Source organism: Triticum dicoccoides, chromosome 1B (assembly GCF_002162155.2).
Source record: "Triticum dicoccoides isolate Atlit2015 ecotype Zavitan chromosome 1B, WEW_v2.0, whole genome shotgun sequence".
Classification (NCBI taxonomy): domain Eukaryota; kingdom Viridiplantae; phylum Streptophyta; class Magnoliopsida; order Poales; family Poaceae; genus Triticum; species Triticum dicoccoides.
Genome location: NC_041381.1, coordinates 198,249,041 through 198,261,117, shown reverse-complemented (window position 1 = coordinate 198,261,117; position 12,077 = coordinate 198,249,041).

Genomic DNA, 12,077 nt, shown 5'->3' with positions numbered 1-12,077 from the left:
GCAGTGTGTCTGGCCCCCCAAAACAGGTAGTACTGATGTCATGTTCATGTTTTTTTTCTCATACATTAACTGATAGGAAGTTGTTCACTAACTTCTGCATTCTTAATAACATTACATATAATTCATTTGTGTTCATCCTGTTGTACAAAGACAAGCTTAACCAAAAAAGTTTTCCAACTCAAAAAGGGTCAACTTCTTCAAACCACACCATTTGACAAAAAAATAATGCTCAGTTCTTATAGTAAATAAGATTGTTGTACGGTAAAACATAGATAGGTATTGACATACATGGCCAAAAGGATGGAAGTGGTCAAAATCAAGCTAACGAAAAACTCATAGCTATGGATGAGCATATACTTTGTTTGCTTTGTACTCCGTTTGCACCATGTACATCATGATGTAAGCTAGCTTATTTGGGTTTAAGCATATCTTTGAATACTTGCCAACAACTACATAGTTAATGACAAAGCTTTCATGTTTCGTCAACTTTTGTGTGCTTTTTATCTACAATTACTAAATATTTATTTCAGTTATATTGTACTCATGCACTAATCGGCCGCCACCACGTGAAGGAGGAGCCACCGTCCCCACCGCTTCGCCAATCAGGCAGTCAGTGGCGCCCGGTTCTCCTTGCCGTAAAGGAGAAGCCGTCTTATTAACCCTAAACCCTAAACCCCCGGCGTCGTCCAAGTCGCTCCCGCGCCTCCACTATACCTCAAAGGGTGCGCCCGCCCGGAGCGGCGCAATGCGGGTTCGCCAAGACCCAGGTGGCATCAACATTGGTGCTCATGGAGGCTTGGGCCCTCGACCGGTCCAAGATCATGTCAAGTCGGACGCTCGCCGTCGGCCCGGCTCAACACCCAGCTCCTCCAAGTGGGGTTGGAGGAGTCCGAGTGTGCCCTCTTCATCCAAGTTGTCGATACGACCGAAGACAAGTGGCACAAGGCAGTGGAGGATGTGGCAGAGTGTGTGCCGCGGCGACCTGACGGGCATTCCGCCACTGATGCGACGATGATGACAACGGCTCAGACGGATGTGTGGACGGTGGATCAAACGACAACGAAGGTGCCAATGGCCAAAGAGGCCTTGCCTATGAGGTCACTGTCTGGTACCTGGCCTAGTTTTAGTTTAGTTTAGTTAAGTTTAGGTTGAACCTATTAAATATCATCCGTTTGCATGTAATATATAGAACCTGCTTCAATTTCATCCGTTTAGGTTAAATTTGGTCTGTGTTTGTGTTCGATCCGTTTGAAATGGGCCAGACATTTGGGGACTCAGATTGAATTGCCTTCGCCCCGTCGGGTTTTTGCAGACACATCTGGACGTGTTTGGGACATTGGGTGATGCTGGTTTGGTGATCCGTATTGGAGATTCCCTAAGTTCACTAACATAGGCCGTGCTACTTTTTTTTGCTAGGTGAAAGATAGTTTTATTCCATAGGATCAGATACAAGGTGGGCAATTCTGCGACCAACAAGCCGTGCTACATCTAACCTCCCATAGTTCGTCACGCGATCTGCTACTCTATTTTGGTTTCTAGAAATTTTCAAAGGAAAAAACTCTCTACCAACTAATAGATGCTTAATCTCCGAGATTAAATGACCATATACTGGCCGATCCAAAGTATTTGAGGCCAGTGAAGAAAGAACCGTAGATGAATCAAACTGGATTATCACCGGTAGGTTTGATCGCTCCATGGTGATCGCAAGACCTTCTCTCAACGCATGTAATTTTGCTTCAAGAGCATCATTACAGAAGAAAAGGTATTGGTAGGCTGCAAAAATCAGTCCACCATCTGAGTTTCTGAGGATCATCCTGGAGCAGGCCATGGGTTAGACAGTGAAGGCGCTTTTTTCCTCAGTTCAGGTTCGACCTCATACTCCAGCATCTTGCCTTTTATCATCTCCTCTATGTTACTTCTTATTAGACGTAGGATTTGTGGGAACTGGCTCAACCCTCTAGGGATGGCCTATCTCATGTATATATAATGATGCACAATATACAGGTTACACAGTTGGACTACGTTACAAAGTCTAACACCCTCCCTCATTCTCAACTCACTCCTGATGCATCTAGGAGGTTGAGATTGCGCCTACAGACCTCAAACATGGGAGAAGGTAGAGGCTTGGTGAAGATGTCGGCAAGTTGATCCTTTGAGGAGATAAACTTGATCTATAGTAGCTTCTGTGCAACACATTCCCTCACAAAATGATAGTCAATCTCAATGTGCTTGGTTCGTGCATGGAACACCGGGTTTGTCGAAAGAAACGTAGTACCGATGTTGTCACATCAAAGAACTGGAGGATGTGACTGGGAGATTCCCAGTTCTCGAAGCAGAGACTCAATCCAGATAAGCTCAGCAGTCGCATTGGCAACTGCTTTGTACTCAACCTCAGTGCTACTGCGAGAAACAGTGGCCTGCTTGCGTGCACTCCAGGCGACCAAATCAGGACCCAGAAATACAGCATGTCCCCCCGTGGATCGCCTGTCATCTGGACACCCAGCCCAATCACTGAGAATGCAGAGAGAACAGTAGAGGAACTGGGTCGCAGGTGAAGACCATAGGAGACCGTGAGACGCACATAACGAAGAATGCGCTTCACGGCAGACCAGTGAGCATCTGTAGGAGCATGAAGATACTGACATACCCTGTTGACCGCAAAAGAAAGATCAGGACGAGTGATAGTCAGATACTGCAAACCACCAACAATACTCCGATACTCCGTAGCATCCGTCGAAGAAAGAGGAGAACCAGCAGTAGCTGAGAGCTTATCCGTAGAGGACATGGGCGTGGATGATGGCTTACACTTGAGCATACCAGCACGGCGCAAGAGATCAAGAGAGTACTTTTTCTGAGTGAGAGACAAGCTGCCACGAGACTGATGTGCAACCTCAATGCCCAGAAAGAAGTGTAACTGTCCCAAGTCTTTAACCGCAAAGTCTCTGCCAAGAGCAGTCACAAGAGCATCAGCAGCCGTCGCAGAAGAACTGACCAGAATAATATCATCCACGTACACAAGCAAATACACAGTCAGACTGGGGCGCTGAAATAAGAATAGCGAGCTGTCGGCTGTCGACGGAACGAATCCATGAGTACGAAGAGCCGAAGCAAGACGAGCATGCCAGGCACGAGGTGCCTGTTTCAGTCCATAGAGCGCCTTCGTCAAACGACAGAAATGATGAGGCTGATCTGGATCAACAAATCCTGGCGGCTGCCTCATGTAAACCTCCTCTTCAGGCAACCCATGGAGAAAAGCATTCTGCACATCGAGCTGTCGGAGAGACCAACCACGAGAGACCGCAAGAGATAAAAGAAGGCGGATGGTAGTAGGCTTAACCACCGGGCTGAATGTGTCCTCGTAATCCAGACCCTGTCGCTGTTTGAATCCTCTAGCCACAAGACGCGCCTTGTAGCGCTCAATAGACCCGTCTGCATGTCTCTTGACTTTGAAAACCCACTTCGAATCAATGATGTTGACACGAGGCGGAGGAGGAACCAATGTCCATGTCTCATTATGCAGAAGAGCATGGTACTCTTGCTCCATAGCTGTGCGCCAGTGAGGGATACTCATAGCAACTTCGTAGTGACGTGGTTCATCAGTGGGATCTGCAACAGAATGAGCAAGACAGGCAGCCAGATATGTAACCGTACCATCATGACGCTGTTTGGGTTGGAAAATTCCACTGCGGCTGCGTGTATGCGGGCGTTGCGCTGCAACGAGAACAGGAGCCGGCGGTGCCAACACAGTGGAGGATGGCGAGAGATCGGGCGACGGAAGCCCAGGCAAAGACTCGGGCGAGGCGTCAGTAGGCCCGGCCGGCCCAAGCGAAGTGGGCGGCAGGGATGGACTGGCGGGTGACGACGGAGGCGAGGCCTCACGTGTAGGCGTGGACGGAGGCGGAGACCGCTGAAGCCGCCCCAGAGAGGGCGTCGGTGTGGCAGGCCGCGCTTCATCCTCGTGGGCCGCGACCCGACTGGCGGGGACGGCGGCACCTCGGATGACACCGGCCCAGTGTCGGAGACCAGCGCCGGTCCAGTTGCATGGGCAGGCACGGCGCCAGAGGCCGGGTCGATGACGGGTGCATGCATGTGCACTGATCGATCAACATGCGCGACGGGAGTTGTATCCGGAAGAAGTTCCAAACGAGCACCACGTCCAATACCTGCACCATGGTTAGGTAACAACACAGGCGAATATGCAACATCTTCAAATTGGCCAAGCATAAGAGGAGATGAATGCATAGATGGTGGTGTGGCAGGTTGGTGCGACATGGAGGAAAAGGGAAAGACGTTCTCATCAAAGACAACATCACGAGATATATAGACACGATTTGTTGGCACATGGAGGCACTTATAGCCTTTATGGAGGGAGCTATAACCTAGAAACACACATTTCTTAGACCAAAATTCAAGCTTTCTAGAATTATATGGACGAAGATGGGGCCAACAAGCGCACCCGAAGACCTTAAAGAAGGTATAATCAGGAATTTCATGTAAAAGGAGCTCAATAGGAGTTTTCATATTAATGACACGCGTAGGTAGCCGATTAATAAGAAAACATGCTGTAGCAAAAGCATCACTCCAAAAACGAAAAGGGACGGATGCATGAGCCAGGAGTGTGAGTCCGGTCTCAACTATATGTCGATGCTTGCGCTCAACCGCGCCGTTCTGCTGATGTGTATGAGGACATGATAAACGATGAGAGATCCCAAGCTTATTAAAGAAAGAATTGAGGTTGCGATATTCACCCCCCCCCAATCAGACTGAACATGAATAATCTTATGCTTGAGAAGACGTTCTACATGCACTTGAAACTGAATGAATATATCAAACACATCAGATTTGCGTTTAAGAAGATAAAGCCAGGTAAAGCGACTATAGGCATCAATAAAGCTAACATAATAGTTGTGACCACTCACAGAAGTTTGAGCGGGACCCCACACATCAGAGAACACAAGTTCAAGAGGACTCGTTACTTGACGAGTAGAGGAAACAAATGGTAACTGATGACTTTTGCCTTGTTGACAGGCATCACACACGGACATTTCCTTATTACTAGACTCAATAGGCAGCTCATGACGGTGAAGTATATGACGAACTATGGGAGTGGCCGGGTGACCAAAGCGAGAGTGCCACTGGGACGGTGACACACGAACACCACTGAAGACGCGCGGGGCGGATGGATCCTCCAAGCGGTATAAGCCATGGCTGAGACGACCACTAAGCAGAATTTCCCGGGTGGCTCGGTCCTTAACAAAAAGATCAAACGGGTGAAATTCACATAGAACATTGTTATCAAGAGTGAGTTTGGGAACAGATAACAGATTAAGAGTCACCGAGGGGACCCGTAAAATATTACGAAGATGAAGCTGCCTAGATGGATGACTAGTTAAGAGAGATGCTTGACCAACGTGAGAGATGGACATACCTACACCATTGGCGGTGTGAACCTTGTTATGACCGTAGTATGGCTGAGAGGTGGACAGCTTGGTGAGCTCGTTCGTCATATGATTCATGGCGCCAGTGTCCATGTACCATGCAGGATCAATCGGATATGATGGTGTATAGCCAGGGTCGACGCGTGTATCCTTGCTCTTGGCGGCAACATGAGCAGTAGGAGGGCCGAAATCCACCATGGCAAACTGTCGCTCATTACCTTTGCCATCATTACCAATGCCCAGGAAGCTCCGCTGAAACCGCTTGTGACACTTGGAGGCAACATGCCTCTCACGCCCACATAGTTGACAGCGTACCGGGCCTCCGCCCGATGGTGGCGCTGTCGGAGTGGTGACGCGGGCAGGCGGCGTGGACGCAGGGGGGCGCTGGCCTCACGAGGCCCAGAACGCCGCGGGCTGATCGGCGATGGTGTTGGTGGCGCGACGAGCTTCAATGCGTTGCTCGGTGAAGAGCAGCCGGGAGAAGAGCTCATGCGGCAGAAGGGGCGGCTTGGCGTTGTGGACGGCCTCGGCGAGGTTGTCATAATCTGCATCAAGACCCTTAATAACATAGCCGGCGAACTCCTCATCACTCAGTGGTCGACCGATAGAGGTCAGTGTATCCGCCAAGACCTTGAGTTTATTGAAGTATGTTGTGGCCGAGGAATCCAGTTTCTTGACATCATCAAGCTTGCTGCAAAGAGCCATCGAGTGGGCGGTGGAGGTCTGGGCAAACGCATGTTCGAGAGTCGTCCATGCATCCAAGGAGGAGGCAGCAAAGAGGCAAAGGCCAGCGACCCCGTCTCCAAGGGAACCCTGGATGGCGGAGAGGATCGCTTGGTCCTGTTGTACCCACAGACGGTGCGCCGGGTTGATGGCCGGGCCATGGACGGTGTCAAGGACCTGCCGCGGACACGGCAGGGATCCATCGACATAACCAAGGAGGGAGCGGCTGCGGAGCAGCGGTAGAACCTTGGCACGCCAAAACAAATAGTTGTCCGGCGTGAGACGAATCGTGATGAGATTGTCGAAGTGGAACGGCCCGGGGATCACAGCAGTGTCGGTAGCAGCTACCACAGGGACCGCCGGGATTGCAGGTGGTCCACCCACACGTGGATCGTCGGAGCCTCCCGAGGCCGCCGCCATGAGGGCGAGTGTCGGGGACGAGGCTGCGGACGAGGCGGCAGTAGACGCCGATGGCGCCATCATCGTGGCGGAGTAGGGCGCCGCGGTTGTCGGTGCAGGAGACGGCGGGATCGGGGCGGAGAAGAGCGAACCCACCGCCGTGGTGCCGAAGAAGTGCTGCGTCGACGAGGCACCGGCGCGAGCGGGTAGGTTTAGGAGAGCAGCCAGCGATGCGGGGATCGTCCCGGAGCTGGCGGAGCTAGATGCGGAAGCGGACATGGCAGCGGCGGCGGCGGCGGCCCGAAGGTCTAGGGCACGGCGGCGGCGGCGGCTGTGGTGGAGGTGGGTTAGGTCCTAGGTTTAGGCTGATACCATATTAAACGTAGGATTTGTGGGAACTAGCTCAACCCTCTAGGGGTGGCCTATCTCATGTATATATAATGATGCACAATATACACGTTACACAGTTGGACTACGTTACAAAGTCTAACACTTCTTTGCACGCCAAATAGAGTTCAATTAGTTAAGAAATCAACAGAACTATGTACCGGGACGTGGTCTTTTTCATGCAGCACGTCCGTCCTCAAGTTTCAGATTTTCCAGATTAAAATAAGGACCATGTCCCGTACTCCCTCGTTGCTGTTTGCAAGCACATTAAGCAGCCATTCCTGCTCAGAATCAATAAGCTTTTCGTTGCTTGGGAGTGGCCAGATCGTCAGCATGCCTTCCCATAGTGCACTGCTGCTGTACACGACACCAAGGAGTGGAAAGAGCTCTCATCTTCGACACCGCACAGTGGGCATGTTGCGCGAGTATGAAGATGTCTAGATTGCATGCATTTAAATGTAGCAAGAGCACCCATTGCCGCCTTCCAAGCCATCACTTTCATTTTCTGCGGGACGTTTGCTTGCCAAATAAGACTCCAAATCGGTCTTGCACCTGAAGAATAGGTCTCCTCATAATTTTGCATAGCCAGATGATAGGCATTTTTCACTGTGAATCACCCACTCTTCTCCGACTGCCAGGCAAGGAAATCATCAAGCAGACGCAGCAAAGTGCGAATCTTTCAAATTTACAACACATCCATCAGCTAGAAGTGCTCATTTATTAGATGTATATTCCAATTACCATTCTTGTCCATAAAGTCAGAAACACGATCCAGCTGACAGTTTCTCTTTGGGTTAATGGCCACACAGCAGAAGTATTGCCAGAAAAAACCGTGTCCATCAAGTTCCCATTGGAATAATATTTTGCACGGAGGAGAAGTGCACATAAACTACCCGGTGACTTTAATAGGCGCCAAGCCTGTTTGGCCAGCACGGCTTGATTGAACGCACACATATCTAGAAATCCCATGTCACCTTTTGGTTTTGGCATGATCATCTTATCCCAACTCAACCAAGACATTTTTCTTTTACCTCTCTCAACACCCCACCAATATTGCCACATTAAACGAGTCATCTCATCACACACTGAAGCTGAAAGTCGGAAGACACTCATAACATACGTCGGGATTGCTTGAGCAACAGACTTAATTAGAATCTCCTTACTTTCAGAAGACATATATTATTCACTTCAATCCACCAATATTTTACCGAGTCTCTCCAAGATCGATGCAAAACGACCCTTGTGCATCCGTCCATCTGGGACAGGGAGCCCCAAGTACTTAGGATTAAAAAAATCTCTTGAGAGACTTCCAAAATAGACTTCACCTCATTAATAGACTTCCAAAATAGACCCTTGTGCTGCAAGACCGAGCTCGTCTCACGCTCGGGGCAGCAGGACGGGTCGGTGGATGCCAGTTCTGGCCGGCCTATTGGGGTCTCGACGCTGAGGGTCGTCCAGGGGTGCGAAAGATGGGACCTTTCCGCTCGTCTCTTCCGTTGGGGTTGCGGCGGGTCTCGGGTGAGGTGGTGTCAAGGTCTTGGATGCCGGGGCGGCGGCCCAGGTGGTGGTAGCGCGGTGCTCTTGGGCGGAGCCCGTGCCTTGGCGCTGCTCGGTCACCATGGCCGTGTGGGCGGCGTGGTTGCCGGGGTGTGGCGTTCGGTGGCGGTGAGCGTTGGCCGAGGTGAAAACCTGTTCTATCTTCGGATGGACCGGCGGCGGCGAAGATCGTTCCCTTCTTGAAGGCGTCGTCGTGGCTCTCATTGCCCGTCATGCGGCTCCAGGGGAAACTCTGATCCTTGGATTGGGCGGTGGCGGCGTTCCTATGTCGTCCCCTTCTTGAAGGCACCGCCTTGGAGCACATGATTCGTCATATGTAGCTTCATCTCTTCGTGGTGGTAGTACTAGGGGTGGTGTTGCTGCGCTCAGCGTCTATGTATCTTGCCCTGGGTGTGTGCGTGTGTTGCGGTGGCGTGTGTCTGTACTGGGTGCTTGTTGGTCGGTGCTTTATATATAAAGCGGGGCGAAAGCCTTTTTCGGTAATAATAACGATTGAACATTTTTCAAAGAAAAGAATAGAACACTTTGAAGGGTTAATAAGTTGCCCCATCGATGTTGCATAAGTGTTCAACAAACCCTTCACCACTTAAGCCTGCTGAGCGGAAGCTCAAAAGAACAGAGGTGAATCATCCGCAAAATAGCAGAAGGGATATAGGTGGTGCTCTCTGGCAATTTTTCACAAGTACTAATTAAACCCTCCTGCACTATTGCCTTGCTAACCAAAGCAGACAAGGCATCAACAACAAATAAGAATATAAACAGGGATAATGGATCACCTTGCCTGAGGCCTCTGGATGGAGAAAAAGATTCCAACAACTTCCATTGAACTTAACAGAGCGGACGCAAGCCATTACATGAGAAACCCAAAGCTGAGAGAAACCCCACTTAAGGAGGGCCTTCTCCAAAAAGTCCCAATCAACACGGTCATAAGCTTTGAAAAGATCCAACTTATACTCCCGTACCCCCCCCCCCCGAGCGGGGCAACCGGGGCGGCCCTCCCTCCCCTCGCCGCCCAGCCCCCTCCTCCCACCCCTCCTCCCGCCGCTGTCACCGGCTAGCGTGGCCGGGCGTTGCCCGCGCAGCGCCGTGGCGAGGCCGGCGGTGGCAGCCCTCTTCCTCTTCCCCTCGCGGTTCCCCGGCTCGGGCGGCGGTTTCCGGCGATGGTGCACCTCGGCGGGCGGTGCTCCGATGTAGATCGAGCGCAGATGCGGCGGCGGCGCGGTCCTTTGGCGGCGGTGGCGGCTGACGGCGTGGGTCGGTCGGTGGAGCCCTGCAGGCCCAGATCTGGGCCCTTTTGGGTCCGATCTGGGTCAGGGCGGGCTGGTCTGGCCTCCGGCGGGTCTCCTTCGGCTGGGCTGTCGGGATGCGGTCGTTGGGATCGGCGGCCCCGCGCTGCGTCGGCTGCAACGCGGCGGCAGGAGCTTAACGGGCCCGTTCTGGGCCCGGCTGGGCAGGGGGTCCGACGTGCTCCCACGCCTGCGTTCGGTCTGCTACTGCTTGTGCCAGTGGAGGTTGTCCCCTCCCACGTGGTTGTGGTGCTCCCGGTCCCTATCGACGGTGGTCTCGTTTGGTTCGGCTGGCCTCGCAGTGTATTCGATGGAGAGGCGACGGTGGTGTCCTCGTGATTGTGGTGGCGCAGGGTGGTGGGCTGTCGACGTAGTGGAGCCGCCGGTTGGTCCTGGGTTGTGGGTTTGAGGGGTAGGGCAAAATCCCTCTCGGGTCCGCCCGGCACCGACGCGGTGACGCCTGCGGGCGCCATCAACCTTCTTGAAGGGCGTCGGGAGTACCTCTCCCCCACTTCCCTCCGTGTACCGGGAGAAATCCTAGGATTCGTCCGGGCAGCAGCGTCGTCGTCGTTGCAGTCCTTCTTGAAGGTGTTGCTTGGTTCGCGGTGACTCGATGGCATTGGAGCGTGGTGGATATCTCCGGTGAGCACAACGGTTGCGGGATGCTTCAGCTTTCGTTCATCCGGTGCTGCCGGCATTTCTTTCTTTTGCTTTTCTCTTGTTTTTCTTTTGGGCATGGTTGTGTTGTTTGCCCCGGCGTCGAACTTCTGGTTGTATCGGGTGGTTGCTATATTAATATAGCGGGGCGCAAGCCTTTTTCGGTATAATCACAGAAATCCAGAGAACCTTCCTTCTGCGACTAAATATAATTAATGCACTCAAAGGCTAATATTGAATTATCAGAGATAAGTCGCCTTGGTATGAATGCACTTTGATTTTCAGAAATGAGGCCACTCACAAAAGGCAGGAGCCTATTAACCAAACACTTTGACACCACCTTGTAGATCACATTACACAGGCTGATTGGTCGAAAGTCCTTCAGGCAAGCTGGGTGTGGCACCTTCGGGATCAACACAATCGCCGTGTCATCTACTCTTCCCGGCATAGAGCCTGTTTCCAAAAAAAAATTGCACAGCCGCGATAACATCCTCTTTTAGGACCAGCCAGTCCCGCTAAAAAAACCGCGCCGAGTACCTATCAGGGCCCGGTGCTTTCAACGGCCCTATCTGAAATAGAGCATAAAAAATTTCCTTCTAAAAAAAGGGGGCCTCAAGTTTACTATTTATATCATCAGTTATCTTGGGCATAATGTAGTCCAGAACCACCATAGGCTCTAGCGTAGGGTCCTTTGTATATACCTCCTTAAAATAGGAGGCGGCTACACGTTCCATACTAGAAGGGATAGAACACCAAACTCCATCTTCTTTCTTCATTCGTTGAATATAATTCCTTCGAGCCCGCCGAACTGCTCTCGTGTGACTTGGTTGAAGGAAGGGGAAAGAAACATAGGCCTTGGTACTAACCACAATCCGGTACCATCTGATGACAAAATCATGGTAACATTAAAGGCATCAATGAGAAGTGGTAAAACGAAAATGTACACTAAATCATTGTTTATAAGCTGTCCCGTTGGACGGTTAGACGGCCAGGCGGCCTGGTAGCACCTTGCAATTATGCCTACTTCAGGTGCTTAGGCGTTGCTTAGGCATGAAAGTGGTTAGTGCTCGCCTTAGATCGCCTTATCACGTTATAAACAATTCAGAAAATATTCTCAAAAAGATCAGTAACATAATACGAAGGAAAATATGAAATACTCATGAGATCAAAATGAGAAGAAAGGAATAGAGAAGTGAAAAACAATTAATTCATCTTTAAATGATACTACTCGTGAGAATTACGAGTCCGCTGCGATCATGACTTCATGACTTCATGAGACGACAGGTAGCAGCCGTCGCGAATGACGAGCAGAGCGACGGGAGGAGGATCGGTGGCGCTGGCAGGTGCACGACGCAGCTCCGACGATTCCCGTCGTTGTTGGCCGACGTCACCAAACCGCCGGGCACCGTGCTCCTCGGCGTCGAGCCGTTTCACCATCTCTCTCTCCGTTAGGCTGGGCCAGGCTCGGGCCTCCACACACTTATGCCGATTTTCTTCTGGCCTGCAATTAACCTGGGCCGGGAACAGAATTACGGCTGACCTGCAGCCCACCAAAACGAGAACGCGGGGCTCGCCTGCTCGGGCCCAACCAGGACTTCGTCGTTTACTCGCTGTACTGATGCTCAAAAAA